The sequence below is a fragment of the Somniosus microcephalus genome, chromosome 10 (genome assembly GCF_052327205.1).
Source record: "Somniosus microcephalus isolate GS21.2 chromosome 10, FLI_Smic_1.0, whole genome shotgun sequence".
Taxonomy (NCBI): domain Eukaryota; kingdom Metazoa; phylum Chordata; class Chondrichthyes; order Squaliformes; family Somniosidae; genus Somniosus; species Somniosus microcephalus.
In genome coordinates this window covers 138,667,856-138,686,500 of record NC_140996.1, presented here as the reverse complement: position 1 = coordinate 138,686,500, position 18,645 = coordinate 138,667,856, and positions in this window count along the sequence as shown.

Genomic DNA, 18,645 nt, shown 5'->3' with positions numbered 1-18,645 from the left:
AGTTCAGCCCTGACCTCCGAATAGTAAAGACCTGTTAAAGTTATTCTTGTGGTCTGTGTCCAGTGATTTATAATAAGCATAACTGGGACACACAGACTTAACAGTGGCGACGGGTCCGATCTTACCCTGCGGCAGTGTTACATCCAAGGCAGCTTCGTCCTCAGAACGGGCGTCGAGAAGAGGCATCCGCCCTCATCATCCTGCTGAGCACCATCGCACGGGAGGCATCGAGAACCCGGGTTAAAAAGAAAAATTCTGACCACGAAGCCCTTCATCAGCGACAGGCAGTGATCATCCCTTCTACCACGGTGGTGGGTAAGCCGATCAGCGACACGAGCAGAAAGTCGGCCGCGTTGACTGTGGAGTGGTGGAGGGATAACGGAGGAAAAAGGACGGAGAACTCGACCACGGCCGGTGAAAAGGGCCGGGCTGCAATCGAGGCCGAGAGGCGCAGCGACTGGGGCAGCTTAAGGCACGAGAGCCGCGGAGAACTCAATCGCAGCCGGTGTAAAGGACCGGGCTGCATGCGGGGCTGAGAGGCGCAACAGCAGGGGAAGCGTGAATGCCCACGGGAACCGCGGGGGTGTAAAAGCAGCGTCGGGGAATTGAGAACCGCTGGGGAGGCGAGAACGGCAGCAGCACGGCAATCGCCATTGCAGCCAGCGGGGGAAGAAGGCAAACGCGGGAATCCGCCATTGTAGTCGGCGGGGGAAGAAGACGAGCGCGGGAAAGACCGCCAAGTGCGGGAAGCCGCCATTTTAGTAGGCGGGGGAAGAAGACAAGCGCGGGAAGCCGCCATTTTGAGAAAAAGAAAAATTTAAAAACTTGCAAGGATGCCTAAACATGGGAACATTAATACCTTTGATAGCGATATCGAAGATTGGACCACGTATGTAGAACGCATGGAAGTTTATTGTAAAGCAAATAAGGTACCAGATGATGAGAAAGCACTAACCTTATTAAGCTCAATGGGTGCGAAGACATACGGGCTATTGAAGCACCTTCTGTCACCAGATAAACCGGCGGATCAGACTTTCGCGAATATTGTTACTGTTCTGAAAAATCATTTAAACCCCACGCCACTGATGATAGCGGAACGATTTAAATTTTACAGAAGAACGCAGCTGAAAGACGAAAGCAACGCTGAATTTTTAATTGAACTGCATAAGCTACCAAAGTACTGTCAGTTTGGAACAGGACTAGCAGATGCGCTGAGAGATAAATTTGTGTGTGGATTGTTAAAAGAGGAACACAAAAGCGACTGCTTGAGGAGAATGATCTTACGCTTGATAAAGCTGTCACTATTGCAGCATCGCACGAAGCCGCAGCGAGAGGCACTGCGGAAATGCAGCTACGGTCACCGGAACTCAGCACCAATCAAATGGTCTTGGGTACAGTAAAATGTTATCGTTGTGGAAAGATAACGCATGATCAGAACCAGTGCTGGTTCAAAAATCAGGAATGCAGAAAATGTGGCAGACTTGGTCACATAGCTAAAGTATGCCGGTCAGGAAAGAAGACCAGCAACAAAAAGTCACCGCAGGAAAAGTACAGAAAGGTACACAAGGTGACAGAGAACAGTTCGAACAAACAGAAGTCAAATTCAGACTCCAGCAGTAATGAACTGGGTAGTCTAAGAGTATACAATGTTGGTAATGAAGCAGACCTCCAAACAATCTGGGTCACACTTCAGATAGCAGGAGCCCAAGTGAAGATGGAATTGGACACTGGATCGGCATTGACGGTCATGAATAAGCAAGATTACAAAAGGTTATTCCCACATATTCCCCTACGGGATACGGAGATTGTATTGAAAACATACACGGGGCAAAGAGTATACCCCATCGGGAAGATAGAGGTAAAGTTGGTCCACAAGGGCAAAGAAAGCCGAGGAATGGACTTATATGTGCTACCTGAGGAAGGTCCACCACTACTGGGATGGGAGTGGATTAGGAAAATAAATATGGACTGGCATTCCTTAAAAGCACTAACGGTAGATTCCGGTAAAAAAGATGTCAAACCTAAACGATTGTCCAGAATATTGGACGATGCTAAAGAGGTGTTCCAACAGGGACTGGGAACACTGAGAGGAATTACGGCAAACATCAAGGTTGAAGAACATGCAAACCCAAAATGTTTCAAAGCCAGACCGGTACCTTATGCGATACGACCTGCTGTGGAAGCTGAGCTGGAAGGGCTAGAACGTTCAGGAGTACTGTCTAAGGTAGACTGGAGTGAGTGGGCCACGCCCATTATCCCCGTCATGAAGCGTTCATCGAGCAACAAGCCGGGGGAACCGGGGAAGGTTCGCATCTGTGGAGATTTCAAGATAACTGTTGAGCTAAAAAGGGAGGATTGTGGTGTATGTAACCTGTTCCACCTTAAGAGAACTACCTTAAGAGATGTATTACTTTCTCTTGGCTGCTGTATACTGTAATACCGGTGGTGACCACACCGGTATATAAGTGTTGTGTAGGGATTTGCTGGGCAGTTCAGCCCTGACCTCCGAATAGTAAAGACCTGTTAAAGTTATTCTTGTGGTCTGTGTCCAGTGATTTATAATAAGCATAACTGGGACACACAGACTTAACAACTACCATAAGTTCTTGCCGAATTTATCTACAATTCTGCACCCACTGAACGCCCTGCTGCAAACTGGAGTAACATGGAAATGGAGTGATGAGTGTAAGCATGCCTTTCAGAAATGTAAATGCCTAATCACTTCAAAAGAAGTATTGGCCCACTACAACCCAACACTACCGATTCAGTTGGCATGTGATGCGTCTCCCTACGGCATTGGAGCGGAGCTGTCACACAAATTCCTTGACGGTTCAGAGAGGCCAATAGCCTTTGCGTCGCGCTCATTAACCTCAGCCGAGCGTAATTACGCCCAGATTGACAGGGAGGCCCTCAGCCTGGTGTGGGGGGTGAAGAAGTTCAATCACTATCTGCACGGGCAGAAATTCACCTTACTGACTGATCATCAGCCCCTGGTCTCCATTTTTAACCCAAAGAAGGGCATTCCGGTGATGACGGTGCAACGGCTGCAAAGATGGTCACTTTTTCTAGGGGCACATCAGTACAACATAGAATACAAGGGTACGAAGCAGCATGGAAATGCTGATGGGCTGTCGCGCCTACCATTGCCTACGGTAGAGGAAGCACCTGCAATGGACCCTGTTGAGATATTCCATGCGACCATAGTCGAATGTCTGACTGTTACAAACTCAAGTATAGAGAAGGAAACCCGAAATGACCCGACACTCTCTCGGGTCTATGATTTGACGGTGAAGGGATGGCGACTCACTGTTGCCAGCATTCTCGCCAAGGAGAGAACAGCTGTCAGTGTGCCGGGGGACCATGATGTGTGGATCCCGAGTGGTAATTCCACCCAAGTTGAGAGACAGAGTGCTCAATGAGCTTCATGAAGGTCATCTGGGAGGGGTAAAAATGAAAAGCCTAGCCAGGGCTTATGTGTGGTGGCCGGGAATCGATAAACAAATTGAGGACCTGACCAAGAGCTGCTCAGGATGCCAGAAAGTCCAAAATGCACCGCCACAGGCCCCTCTACACCCATGGGAGTGGCCCCCATCTCCATGGCAACAGGTACACATTGATCTTGCTGGCCCACTTAGGGACTCAATGTTTCTAATCGCCATGGACGCCCATGCGAAATGGCCAGAGGTCATCAAAATGTCCTCCACCACCACGGAGAAAACTATTGCAGTCCTACGGACCATCTTCGCCAGGAATGGCTTGCCAGAACAGATTTGCTCCGACAATGGGCCACAGTTTGTGTCCGAGGATTTCCGGAGGTTTCTGAGGAATAATGGGGTGAAACATGACACATCTGCTCCATATCATCCAGCCACAAATGGATTGGCTGAAAGGTTTGTTCAGACCTTTAAAAAGGCAATAAAGGCGATGTATAACGACGACATACCACTACAACACAAGGTAGATAATTTCTTGTTTGCTTACCGGAATGCGACACATGCAGTCACCAACCAAGCTCCAGCCATAATGTTCTTCAACCGAAGGCTAAGATGTCGCCTGGATTTGCTCAAACCAAACATAAGACGAGATGTTGAGGATAAGCAATTCCAGCACATCAACGAGAAGCCAACCAGGAGCTTCAAGATAGGACAACCAGTCTTGGCCCGCGACTACCGAACAGAAAAATGGCAGCCAGGAACGATATGCACAAGGCAGGGACCACTAATGTACACAGTGGACGTTGAAGAGAGCATCGTGAGATGCCATGCTGACCAGATTCTAGAGTCACAGGAACAAGCCAAACGTATACCACGAGCATGTGCACCTGGTAATGAGCCCGAAGTACAGATTGCGTCTACCTCAGAGCAGTGGTATTGGAAGCTGATGAACCAACCAATGACAATGAGCCAGAATCGACTCCACCGCAAGAACAGGATACTCGAGAAAGGCGCTATCCAGTCAGGATTAGGAAGCCTCCTCAAAGACTGAACTTATAAATGATTATTTCAGTTGATGTATATAGTACCGAGAAAATTGTAATTGTAATTAGTTATTATTTAGTTGTTAAATGAATGTTATGTATTGTTTATCTAAAAGGGGAGGAATTGTTGTGTATGTACCTTTAAGAGAAGAACTGATTTTATACTGCAGTACCGGCAGTGACCAGCCCTGTATAAAAGGTCCGAGCAGGCTTCTGTACTTCAGTCTGACGTTACCCTCTGTTCAGTAAACACAGCATTGCTGGCTGTGCAGCTGCAAGCACGAGCAGAGGGAGCAGCCAGACTTGGAGAGTGGACTGAAGTGGTGGTCCCCTGACCAGGCAGAGGAGGAGAACGCTGGACCACCACCACCTCCACCTCCACCATCATCATAGCAACTGAGGTGCCTGGAGGGAGAGGACAGAGGAGGAGAAAGAGAAGGGAGGCTAGCAACAACACCAACCAGGGGAGAGGCCTTTCCCATTACTGCCTCCCCAAATTGGCCTCCATTCCAGGAGAGAGGGGAGAGAAACAACCAACAACCACCAACTGTTTGGAAGGAGGGAAGAACAACATCATCTTTCAGGTGGGTGTTATTTGGTGCACTCTCCCAAAGACTTTTGTATTTCAGGTGGGGGGAGAAAAGAAGAAAAAAGGGCCGGATCATTAAGGGGTGTGTGTGTGTGTGGCTCTTGTAAAACACTAGGCCACACACACCACTAATTAAGCACCCCTTCCTATTGCCTGACCTGGGATAGCTGGAGCTGCCTAGGTGATCTGCCCAATTGTACATCATTAAGACCTGGTGTGGGACTGAGCCTGGGGCATCTCCAGCTTTCCCAGGTGAAGACATCTTCTCCCCCTGCTAGAAGACCACCTTCAAAAACTTTAATTTTTCATCGGAGAGTGCACCCCTGCCGACACCCACCCACCATCCTGAGTGGCGACCCTGCCTTTGCGGCCTCCCTCCTTCCCACCCCCCCTCTCTCTCTTTGTCTTTCTCTGCCTTTCTCTCTGAGGCACCTCATTTCATCTTTAATTATTAATTGCCTATTGAGCAGAGGGGAGAAGGCCCCTCTCCCAATTTCAATCAATAAGGGGGAGAGGTGTGCCTTCAATTTAAACAGCTCCCTCTGCTCAATTGAGGACCAAAAAATACCTGAGGCCACAATTAACACCTTCAGGCCTGTGACTTGGGGTGAGTGTAGCCCTTTTTAGAAAACACCCCAGAATGGCGACTGCATCTTCGCCAGTGACGGGGCCAGCCAAGACGTATGCGGGAGTGGCAGCCACAGCCACAGCTGCTCCCGCTGCTTCTGCTGCCCCGTCACCATTCAGACTAATAACAAAAAAGTTTGGGGTGAAGAGCTACACTCACCCCACTATGACCATTGAGGCCTGTGTTAAAGCCATGGCTGGGGTTGTCGGCCCCTCAGCCATCGTCGCGGCCTCAAAAATGTATGGGAAGGCTGTGTTCTTCCTGGGGTCGGAGCGGGCGGTGTCCCTGGCCGTCACCAAGGGGCTCATCGTGGGCGGGACCTTCCTGCCAGTGGATACTCTCGAGGCCACCGCGCAGAGGATCGTCGTTTCCAACGTCCCGCCCTATGTTCCTGGTGAGCTCCTCCTTCCCCATCTACGTCAACATGGGGAGGTGAGGTCGGGGATCACACCCATCCCGCTCGGCTTCCGGGAGGCCAGCCTTCGCCACGTCTTCTCCTTCCGGCGCCAGTTGTTTATCCAGCTGGCGCGGGAGGAGGACACTGACGGGGCATTCGTCGTCCACCACGAGGGGACCGCCTATCGCGTCTTCTGGACGTCGGGCGGTGTGCGGTGCCACGCCTGCAAGAAGGTGGGGCACATCCGGAAAAACTGCCCCGCCTCCAAGGCCGCCGGATCATCTCGTGCGGCCGAGGCTGGCGCCGCCGACGCTCCTCCCCCCGGATCTGCCCGCACGTCGGGAACGTCTGATGCGCGGTCGACATCGGGGGCCGATGCCACCAATGCCTCCGGCGTGGGGGAGGGAGCGTGTCCGGCCGGAAAGAAGGCGCGGTGAAAAAATAAACACCTTAGGGCGGGTCCCCCCGTGGATGGCCAGCCCTTGCCTCTTGAGCCCCTTACACCCGCGCTCCTCGCGGAGTTAATCAGGGCAGACGCGAGCGGGAGGGGCCTCGTGCCCGAGCCTGTGGCCGCAACCGCCACAGCGGTAACGCCGATACCTGCGGCCGGGCTCGGGCCCGAGGAGCCCGACAAACCTGCTCCGCCGGAGGGAGCTGAGGAGGAGGCCTCTGCAGGCATGGGGGTCTCCCTCGCCCCCTCCGTGCTAAAAAGAAGGCACGACCCCCTGGAAGAGGAGGAGGACCGGGAGGAGGAGGGTCCCTCCGAGCAGGGGGAGTCGTCGCCTGCCGCGGGTACTGCGCCCCCCCCCCCCGCTGTCACCATCACCAGCGATCGGCAGAGGTCACCTGTCCCTCGGGAGGCTGAGGCAGATGTGTCGGTCCAGCACGTGCCTCCCGGGGACGGGGACGAGACCCTGCCCGTGGCGGGGGGCCGTGGAACAACCCGCGGTGGAAATAGATATTCTATCGGTGCCGTTACACCTCGCCGGGTCGGACGGCCTGGGGTCTGGGTCGGGCGAGCTCAAGGATAATGAGCTCGCCCAATGCGACCCGGACATCTCCCAGGGGCTGCTCGTCCTGGTAGAGATTTTAATTCAAAACCCCCCATCCGCTGGGTCGGAGGTTGGTGGCGGGGAGGAGGATGGCCCCCTGGCTGCGTCTCTGGTGCCAGACATGCTGGAGGAGCTGGGAATTGTTCTCTCCCCGGTTTCTCCAGTCGTTCCGGCATCTGGGGCGGAGGGGAGCTCTGAACCGCCGCCGTCTTCTGGCCCAGCACACCTAGAGGAGCCCAGGGAGAAATCCTCTGCCGCCGATCCTGAGGGTGGGATCCGGGCGGAGGCGGTGCTGGCTGGTGCGGCCGAGCCGTTCGCTTCGCACTGCGCGGCAGACGGGTCGGCCGCTGGTGACGACCCCCTGGAGGAGGATGGGGACTCGGTGATGGGCACGGAGGACGATTCGGACTCCAGCGCCGATGAGGCGATGGATGACCTTGTGCCCCTTGCCGAGTCTCCCCTCATTCCCGTAAGGGAACTCCAGGATTTCATGGCTACATGCCTGGGTCGGCGCAATAAGGTCCGGCTGGCCCTCGACAGGTGGTCGGAGCTGGCGCTGCTCATCGTATCCGTCCACGCCGCCGTTAAGATCATGGGCGCGGACGAGGGTGTGAACCCGCTCGAGCTGCGTCGGCTCACAACGTTTCTCACTGGGCTGCTGAGGAAGTGGCGGCTGACCAGCGGCTGCGCTTCCTCCCCCCGTTAGGTGTAGGTAAAGGTTGCACTATGCTTCTGACATGAAGATAACCATAGCCAGCCTCAACATCAACGGCAGCAGGGAGGCGCGCCGCAGTTTCAATAACTTCTCGGTCCTTCGGGACGGGAAGTATGCGGTGTGCTTCCTGCAAGAAACCCACACCGTTCCGGGAGACGAAGCCACGTGGCTCCTGGAGTGGCAAGGAGGGGTCAGCATGAGTCACCTCTCCAACAATTCCAGCGGGGTGGCTATCTTGCTGGCCCCGCATTTTCAGCCGGAGATCTTGGGGGTCAAGGAGCACGTGCCGGGCCGCTTGCTCCAGGTCACTGTTAGCCTGGGGGGCGTGCCGCTCCATCTAGTGAACGTGTACGCCCCTCAGACCGGTGTGCAGCAAGTGCGCTTCTTCGAAGAAGTGTCCGCTCCTTTGGGCTCCGTCGACGTAGGCGAGTGCGTCATCCTCGGGGGGGATTTTAACTGCACCCTCGAGGCGAGGGACCGGTCGGGTCCCCCGCGAAGCCCGGCGGTGATGGAGAATTTGAGGGACCTGGTTGGGTCCTTCGACTTGGTGGACGTCTGGCGAAATCTCCACCCCGACTCCAGCGCCTTCACTAGCGTGAGGTCTGGGGGAGGAAGGTCCAGAATCGACCGCCTTTACATTTCCCGGGCGCACGTCTCCTGCGTTCCGGCGGCTTCCATGCGGCCGGTCCCGTGCACGGACCACCACCTGGTATGGGCGGAGCTCGCGCCGCTGCGCGCGCGGGGGGGGTCCACGTACTGGCATTTTAACAACCTGCTGCTGGAGGACGCACGGTTCCGGGATTCGTTTCGTCGATTCTGGGCCGACTGGAGAAGGAAGCAGGGGGGCTTCCCCTCCTTGAGGCTATGGTGGGATGTGGGCAAGGCTCACATCCATCTCTTCTGTCAGGAGTACGCGAAGGGGTCGACCAAGAGGCGGGAGGCCTGGGTCGGGCGGTTGGAGAAGGAGGTGCTCGACCTGGAGTCCCGTCTCGGTCAGGTCGTCAAGGACCCGGCCCTGCGGAAGGTGTACGAAGAGAAGAAGGGCGCACTGAAGGACCTGCAGCTCGTCGGGTCACGAGGCGCGTACGTGAGGTCGCGGATCCAGCTCCTGCGGGACCTGGACCGCGGCTCCCCCTTCTTCTACTCGCTGGAAAAAAGACGGGGGGTCCGTAAGCAGCTCTTGGGGCTGCTGGCCGACGACGGATCTCTGGCCTTGGATCCGGAGGGAATCAGCGCGGAGACCCGCGCCTACTACGGGGCTCTTTTCTCTCCAGATCCGTCCAGCGAGGGTGCGCGCAGAGTTTTGTGGGAGGACCTGCCGAAGGTCAGCCCGGAGGGCGCCGAAAAACTGGACGCTCCGCTAAGCCTGGCAGAGCTGACAGGCGCCCTCCGCCAGCTCTCTAGGGGAAAGTCCCCGGGGTTGGACGGGCTGACCGTGGAGTTCCACAGGACGTTCTGGGACGTCTTGGGGGGTGACTACGCGCGGGTCCTGGGGGAAAGTTTGGTGACCGGGGAGATGCCCCTCTCTTGGCGCAGGGTGGTCATTGTCCAGCTGCCTAAGAAGGGCGATCTCCACCTCCTTAAGAACTGGCGCCCAGTCTCCCTCCTCAGCATGGACTATAAAATCTTTGCCAGGGCCATGTCTGCTCGCCTTGGCACCGTGCTGGCCCACATGATCCACCCCGACCAGTCCTACACGGTCCCGGGCCAGACCATCCACGAGAACATCCATGCGCCAGGGACCCGGGTTCGAATCCAGCCTCGGGTGACTGTCTGTGTGGAGTTTGCACATTCTCCCCGTGTTTGCGTGGGTTTCCTCCGGGTGCTCCGGTTTCCTCCCACAGTCCAAAGATGTGCGGGTTAGGATGATTGGCTATGATAAAAATTGACCCTTAGTGTTAGGGGGGATTAAATACGTGGGGTTATGGGGATATGGTGGGATATGTGTTGGTGTAGGGGTTACGGGGATCGGGTGGGATATGTGTCGGTGCAGGCTCGATGGGCCGAAATGGCCTCTATCTGCACTGTGGGGTTTCTGTGATTCTGTGATTCTGTGATCTGGTCCGGGACCTGGTCCACCACTCCCAGAGGGTTGGTCTGTCGGTTGCCTTCCTCTCCCTGGATCAGGAGAAGGCGTTCGACAGGGTGGATCACGAGTATCTCTTCGGGACTCTGCACGCATTCGGGTTCGGGACGCATTTCGTCGCCCGGATCTGACTTTTGTACGCCGCCGTAGAGTGTCTGATTAAAGTTAACAGGTCCTTGATGGCGCCCCTTCGCTTCAGGAGGGGGTGCGTCAGGGATGCCCCATGTCCGGTCAGTTATACGCCGTTTGCGTGGAGCCATTCCTGCACCTCTTGCGGAAGAGGTTGACGGGACTGGCTCTGCAAGGGCCGGGCGTGGAGGTGGTCCTCTCGGCTTACGCCGATGACGTGCTCCTCACGGTCACGGATCCCGCTGACTTGCGGAGGATGCGGGAATGCCAGCAGATTTACTCGGACGCATCCTCCGCCAAGATCAACTGGGAGAAATGTTCTGGACTCCTGGTGGGTCAGTGGCGGGTGGACTCCCTGCCGGAGGAGTTCAGGCCTTTCGCCTGGAGCACCACGCACCTCCTCTATTTGGGAGTCTACCTTAGCCCTGCCGAGGACGCCTGGCCGGCGAACTGGCAAGAGCTGGAGGCCAAAGTCACCGCTTGCCTAGGACGCTGGACAGGACTGCTCCGAGTGTTGTCCTACAGGGGTCGAGCGCTGGTCATAAACCAGCTGGTGGCCGCCATGTTGTGGTACCGGTTGGTCACTTTGATCCCTCCCCCTGCGTTTGTCGCCAAGATGCAGAAGAAGCTCATCGACTTCTTCTGGGACAAAAGGAAGCACTGGGTCTCTGCTGCGGTTCTGTGTCTCCCGCTTAGGGAGGGCGGTCAGGCGCTGGTGTGCCTTCGCACCCAGGCTGCGACTTTCCATCTTCAGACGCTGCAGAGATACCTGTACGTCGAGAATCCTCCGAGATGGTGTGCGCTGGCGACGTTTTTCTTCCGCCAGCTGCACGGCCTCAATTACGACACGCAGCTCCTGTTCGCGAAAGTGGGCGGCAGGCGTGCCGGCCTGCGGGAGCTGCCTGTCTTCTACCAGGAACTACTATGGGTTTGGAACTACGTCGCTTCCAGGCGGAGCTCTCCCCCGTCAGGAGCGGCGGCTCTCCTTCGGGAGCCGCTGCTCAGGAATCCGCACCTCCACGAACGCGGGTTCGGGCGGCTGGCAGAGGGCAGGGCTGTGCTTGGCAAGGTGACCAGAGTCGGGGACCTGCTCGATGGCGGAGGAGCGGGCTGGATGGCGCCGGAGGAGCTGGCGCGGCGCCTGTCCTGGGCCAACGTCCGGCTCGCGGTCGAAGCCATCGAATCAGTGAAAGCGGCACTGGGCCCCGACTCCACTAGGTGTATCGAGGCGGCTCAAGCACGTGGGGCGATCCCGTCCGAGCTTACCCCCGTTCCGACGGAATTCCTCATCGGCGCCCGGCCCCGAAACTCCCCTCGGGAACCGGCGCCTCACAACTTGAGCCGTCTCGAGGAAATACCCTCCGTGCCTTTTCATTCCGCGCGGAGGGGTTTCCTGTACGGGCTGCTCCTGCACACTCTCCACTTTGCCATCTTCGTCTACCGTCCGGACACGCCTTGGCGTGGCGTCTTGCCGACTGGCAGTGGTGGAGGTCCCCAATGGAGGGCTCTCTACTTGGGAGTCCTCCCTTGTTCCATCAGGGACTTGGCCTGGAGGGTGTTGCACGGAGCGGTCCCGTGCAATAAGGTTTTAAGTAGGTTCACGGACTCCCAGGCCGCCTGCATTTTTTGCGGCCTGGAGGAGTCCGTGTTTCACGTTTATATGGAATGTGAGAGGTTGCAGCCCCTCTTTCACTACTTGAAGGGGCTGCTCCTCGATTTTTGGTTGCACTTCAGTCCCACGCTCTTGATCTACGGTCACCCGGTGCGGAGGGGAGCGGACAGGTTGGAGGACCTCCTTGTGGGCCTGCTCCTGGGCCTGGCTAAAAGAGCCATCAATTGGTCCAGGCAGCGGGTGGTCGAGGGGGTCGTCCAGCCGGATTGCCTGCCTCTCTTCCGTGGCCATGTTCGCGCCCGGGTGGCCCTGGAGATGGAGCACGCGGTGTCCGCCGGCGCGCTTGAGTATTTCCGCGACCAGTGGGCGCCGTGGGGACTGGAGTGCATCATCAACCCGGAAAACCAAATTTTAATTTGATTTGCTAAGTTTTAGTTGAACTTTTGTTTACAGTCCAATTTGGGTTTTTTGGGTACAAGCAAAAGAGTTACCCTCTGTTCAGTAAAATACCTGTTTAATTGTTCTCCCGAAGTCCGTGTATTATTGAGGCGTGGACTTTACAGCATTGGTCTGATAGTCCTCTGTGTGCTATTTTAACATAAGCATTGGACCATTTATTTTAAACTAGCTGAAGTGCCCGGCGGTGCCGAGGCTTTTTCGAGGGAATGTTGTTGTTGGAAGAGAGAGAGAGAGCGACTTGGGTGAAGAGAGAGCGACTGGGGGGAAGAGAGAGAGCGACTGGGGGGAAGAGAGAGAGCGACTGGGGGGAAGAGAGGGAGGGGAGGGGGGAGGGGGAGGGGGAGGGGAGGGGGAGAGGGGGAGGGGGGGGAGGGGAGGGGGAAGAGGGGAGGGGGAGGGGGAGGGGAGGGGGAGAGGGGGAGGGGGGGGAGGGGAGGGGGAAGAGGGGAGGGGGAGGGGAAGGGGGGAGGGGAGGGGGAGGGGAAGGGGGAGGGGAAGGGAGGGCGGGAGGGAGGAGGGGGGACGGAGGAGGGGGGAGGGGGAGGGGGGAGGGGGAGGGAGGGAGAGGGGGACGGGGGGAGGGGGAGGGTGGGGAAGGGGGGGAGGGGAGGGGGAGGGCGGGGAGGGGGGAGGAAGGGAGGGGGGCGGGGAGGGGGGAGGAAGGGAGGGGGGGAGGGGAGGGGGAGGGGAGGGGGAGGGCGGGGAAGGGAGGGCGGGGGGGAGGAAGGTAGGGAGGGGGGGCAGGGGGGGAAGGGGGGGAAGGGGGGAGGGAGGGCGGGGTTCGCCCCCCCCCGAGGTGAAGACCGCCGATTGCGCGCGCAGCAGGAGCTGAGACTGTCGGCCGGCGGGCCCGGTTGCCAGGGTAACCGTGACGCTGACCAAGCCAGAGAGAGAGACGCCGCATCTCAGCTGCTCCTGCTGCGCGCGCGGCCCCCCACCCCCCCCGCCCGAGGGTCGCGGCCCCCCCCCCCCCGAGGTGAAGACCGCCGATTGCGGCTGCGCGAGACGTCCGGCGGGCCCGGTTGCCAGGGTAACGCTGGACGCTCAGCAAGCCCCGCCCCCCGGCCAGCCAGAGAGAGACAGCGGGTCTCAGCTCCTGCTGCGCGCGCACCCTAGTGGCGCTGGGCTGAGGCTGGCCCTCCAGCCTTCGAGTGGGGCCGGGAGGTGCCTAGCTCGGGCGTGGGTGCAGAGGAGACGCCGAGGCTTCTAAGCCTACCTGGAAAAACGGGGAAAGGTAGGAAAATTAATGATATTAGATAAGTTAATTACTTTCTAAATCATTTTTTTTTAAAACAATATGTGTTTTAAAAGCAACGTTTTTTTTTAAGACGTAGAAAGCGGGAAAAAGAAAGGAAAAGTTTGGAATCAAGATGGCGGCGACTCACCTCGGTTCAGAACGATAAAGCCCGGCCACACATGCACCGATTGGCCCGGCGGCACACGCCAGCAACCCGGCGTACGATTGGTCAAGCTCGAGGTCACTCTGTCGGTCACTCTGTCGCTAATGAGCGGATAATGAGATGCTAATGAGCGGAATGTTGAAGGTTTTTGGGATACCGCAGGCGCAATTTTAGCCCGGCCGAAACGTAAATACGCTTAAAACCGTCTCGGAAGCGTAAGCTTTCTTTGGAGGTAACGCGCGCATAGGTACGCCCTGTAACTTTCGAGTGCATACCCGCAACGCACACGCGATGACAGACAGACAGACAGATAGACAGAATGACAGAAGTACCGATTTATATATATAGATGGGATAATGCCTCCATTAAGATATCAGACAGCATAATGTCATATGAATGTGTAAGAGTTCAAAGAACCATAGTTTACACCACAGATGGTGACCATTCAGCCTTTTGTGTCCGTGCCAGCTCTTTGGAAGAGCAATCCAAAACTAATCACACTGAGCCATTCTCTCCCTGTGTTTTTGTATCTACCTCTGTTGCAAATATTTATTCAATTCTCCCTTAAAAGATGCAATGGTCTCTGCCTCAACCACTCCCTACAGCAAATCATTCCATTCTCCGACAACCCTCTGTGGAAGGAAATCTCTCCTAACCTCTCTCTGTACTCCCTTAGTGATTTAAATGGATGACCCCTGTCACTGACTCACCAACCAACAACAACAACAACTTGTATTTATATAGCACCTTTAATGTGGAAAAACATCCAAAGGTGCTTCACAGGAGTATTATAAGACAAAAAATAATTTGACACCGAGCCACATAAGGATAAATTAGGGTAGGTGACCAAAAGCTTGGTCAAAGAGGTAGGTTTTGAGTAACATCTTAAAGGAGGAAAGAGAGGTAGAGAGGCAGAGAGGTTTAGGCAGAGAATTCCAGAGATTAGGGCCTAGGCAGCTGAAGGCATGTCCACCAATGGTTGAGCGATTATCGTTAGGGATGCTCAAGAGGGCAGAATTAGAGGAGCGCAGATATCTCGGGGTGTTGTGGGGCTGGAGGAGATTACAGAGATAGGGAGGGGCTCGGCCATGGAGGGATTTGAAAAAAGGATGAGAATTTTGAAATCAAGGCGCTGCTTAACTGGGAGCCAATGTAGGTACACGGGACTTGGTATAAGTTAGGACACAGGCATCCCAGCTTTGGATGACCTCAGGTTTACATAGGGTAGAATGTGGGAGGCCTGCCAGGAGGACGTTGGAATAGTCAAGTCTAGAGGTAACAAAGGCATGGACGAGGGTTTCAGTAGTGGATGAGCTGATGCAGGGGCAGAGACGGGCGATGTTACGGAGGTGGAAATAGGCGGTCTTTGTTATGCTGTGGATATGTGGTCGGAAGCTCGTTTCAGGGTCAAATATGACACCAAGGTTGCGAACAGTGTGGTTCAGCCTTAGACAGATGTTAGGGAGAGGGATGGAGTCAGTGGCTAGGGAATGGAGTTTGTGGTGGGGACCGAAAACAATGGCTTCAGTCTTCCCAATATTTAGCTGAAGAAAATTTCTGCTCATCCAGAACTGGATGTCGGACAATCAGTCTGACAATTTAGAGACCGTGGAGGGGTTGACAGAAGTGGTGGTGAGGTAGAGCTGGGCGTCGTCAGTGTACGTGTGGAAACTGACGCTGTGTTTTCAGATGATGTCGCCAAGGGAAAACATGTAGATGAGAAATAGGAGGGGGTCAAGGATAGATCCTTGGGGAACACCAGAGGTAACGATGCAGGAACGGGAAGAGAAGCCGTTGCAGGTGATTCTCTGGCTACGATTAGATAGGTAATAATGGAACCAGGAGAGTGCAGTCCCACCTAGCTGGACGACGGTGGAGAGGCATTGGAGAAGGATGGAGTGGTCAACCGTGTCAAAGGCTGCAGACAAGTCAAGAAGGACGAGAAGGGATAGTTTACCTTTGTCACAGTCACATAGGATGTAATTTGTGACTTTGATGAGAGCCGTTTCGGTACTGTGGCAGGGGCGGAAACCGGATTGGGGGGATTCAAACATGGAGTTGCCAGAAGAATAACCAGAAGAATGCATCTTTCCTATTCACTCCTTTAAAACTCTTTATAATTCAAAAACATTTCTATTAAGTCTCTTCTTAGCCACTATGCTTCAGTGAAAATAATCCCTCATAACTATAGTTTCCTGTCCCCGACATCATCCTAGTGGATCTGCACTATATGCTCTCTGTGGCTTTTAGGTCTTTTCTATATGGCTTAAAACTGTGCTCAGTACTCTAACTGTGGTGTAACCAATGTTTTGTATAAATTTGTCATTACTTTTTTCACATGATAATCACTTTTGCCATTGCCATATATCTTCCTCTGCAGCAAATATTTGTCCCATTTTTCCTTAAAAGGTGCATTGTCTTTCAACTTTAAAAAAACTCATTTTTTGCTCTAGGAAGGAAGTGGTACACTAACTCAAGTGCTCCACGTCCTTCCTGGAGTGCAACAGGCAGCAGGCGGGGTGGTAGGTGAGCAGTGCTCCACAATGGGCGGTGCAGCGCTGCCGCGTTGGAAGACTCCTTCCCTCCCTTAAAGGGAAGGGCCATCGCTGCAGGCTCTGCAAGGAAAAAACTTACCTGGTCCCCAACGGCAGCCGCGATCCGGCCCAATCAGCCCGATGCACTGCAGCAGAGTGCCGGGCTGATCGAGTGCTGGTGAAGAAAACTGAAAAATCAAACAGAAACAGCATTTCAGATTTTTTGTTATCTACCTCGGCCACCTTGCCTTTAAGTATCGCCCCTGAAGCATCCGGCCTCCCGATGAACACCTCCTGCAGCTGCCGGTGTTTTCGCCCGGCGATGCTGCAGGGGGCAGAATCGAAGTTTGGGTCCGGGGCGCTACCAGGGCGATGCGCACGGTAATGACGTCACAATCTCTGGGCGAAAGAGATTGGGGCACAATGCCACACCACCACCGCAAACCTCCCGCCCAATATAGTGGGAGTCGATCTTCTCACCGCGCCCGAACGGTACGTGACTACCGCCCCGTTATTACCATCCGGAGGCGATAACAGGAGGCGCAAAGGTACCCAATTTCTCTCCCTCCCCCAAAGTGTTTAATCATTCTATGCTCCCGTCACAAACTCCGTACACTTGCCACCAATTCCATCCCCCTCCCCGTCCACTGTCTCAGGTTGAGCCAAACTGTACACAACCTTGGCGCCCTATTTGACCCTGAGTTGAACTCTCGACTCCATATCCTCTCCATCACAAAGACTCCAACTTCCAACTCCATAATATCGCTGGCCTCTGCCTCTGCTCATCTGCTGCTGAAACGCTCAACCATGCCTTTGTCACCTCCAGACTCGACTATTCCAATGCTTTCCTGGCCGGCCTCCAATCCTCTACTTTCCGTGAACTTCGGCTCATCCAAAACTCTACTGCACATATCCTTTCCCGCATCAAGTCTTTTCTCCCAGCACTCCTGTCCTTGCTGACCTACATTGGCTCCTGGTCCCCCAGTGCCTCCATTTTAAAATTCTCAACCTTGTGTTTAAAATCTTCATGGCTGTGATGAAATATGTCATTCATCAGACTCTGTATTTAACTACATATATTGTATTGCCTGCTCCGGTGTTTTACCTTGTATTGTATATAGTGCACCGCCCCCTTTCTCCCCATTGGGTGTGTCGGCTCCGCCCATACCTGGCCCTACTTAAGACAAGCCCAGGCTTGTCTTGCAGCAGAACAGCAGAATGCTAGGTGAAGCTAGGTGAAGACACAGGCATCTTTCTTTGCTAATAAAAGCCTTGTTTTATCCAGTTAACTTTGAGCCTTGAAGTTATTGAGGCGCATCAATGGCCTTGCCCCTCCTTATCTCTATAACCTGCTTCACCCATACAACCCCGCTTGAACCCTCTGTTCCTCCAACTCTGGTCTCTTGTGCCTGCCCCCTTCCCTTCACCCTACCAGTGGCAACTATGCTTTCAGTTGTCTAGGCCCTACGATCTGAAATTCCTTCCCTAAACCTCTCTGCCTCTCCATCTTCTCTTTGAAGGCCCTCCTTAAAACCCACCACTTTGACCAAGCTTTTGATCACTCCGCCTAATAAACTCCTTCTTTGGCCCAGTGTCCATTTTGCCTGATTATGCCTCTGTGAAGTGCCATATAAATGCAAATTGTTGTTGTAATACTACAAATAGGATTTCTAGATTAATATCTTTCATAGCTTCTCATTTCCATTTTAAAGGACAAGAATTCATACTCAAAAAAATTTGGCTGTTTTTACAAAGCAGACATTTTAATTTTTTTAAGAAAGAATTTGCATGCAAGCCAAATGTGATGTATAATCCTTTACACAGTACGGCTTAATCCTATAAACCACTGCAGTACTGCTAATTGCTCCATTATCACTAGACAGCCATTAATGTGCACAGCACCACACACCTTCAAATCGCCCCAAATGGATCATTTTGAATAAATTAAATGCCATGAGCCTAATTCGCAAATAGCCTGACAGAAATCATTGAATACCCCATCACTGCATTGTTATTTTAAGTTATTAAAAGAAAAGTCTGTCCTTGTTCTTGCTGCGTGCTTTCACACATGTCGATAATTTCATTAAACGTGTAGTTAATATTTTATCAGTAAAATTATCCCTACTTTGAGAGTTCGCTATTAACAGTCTCCATCAGGCAGGCACAATGAAATCTAGTACTTAACAGTGCATTCTTTCGAGAAAGCACAGACAACATGTCTGCCTTGACTGCAGTGCACTAACAATCAGCAAAATAATTTTTTTTAAACTTATATATAAATCAATACTTTGTATCAGGTCCTATGTATCCATTGTTTTTTTTTAGCCCGGAATAATGCTGCAGAGGAGGATTTGCACCTTAATTGCTACTTGTGCACTAATTAAAACATCCTGTGAAGGAGATAGCAATCCAACTACCCAATCAATAGCAACATTCAAATGTACTTTCTTATAGCATTAGGATTAGTTAATGGATGAACGTGGTTCCTTATCTCATGCACCTAAGCCTTTCTTTAGTGCGCAGTCAAGGGGAAACATTCCCTTTCAGCACTCAGGACTATTAGTAAA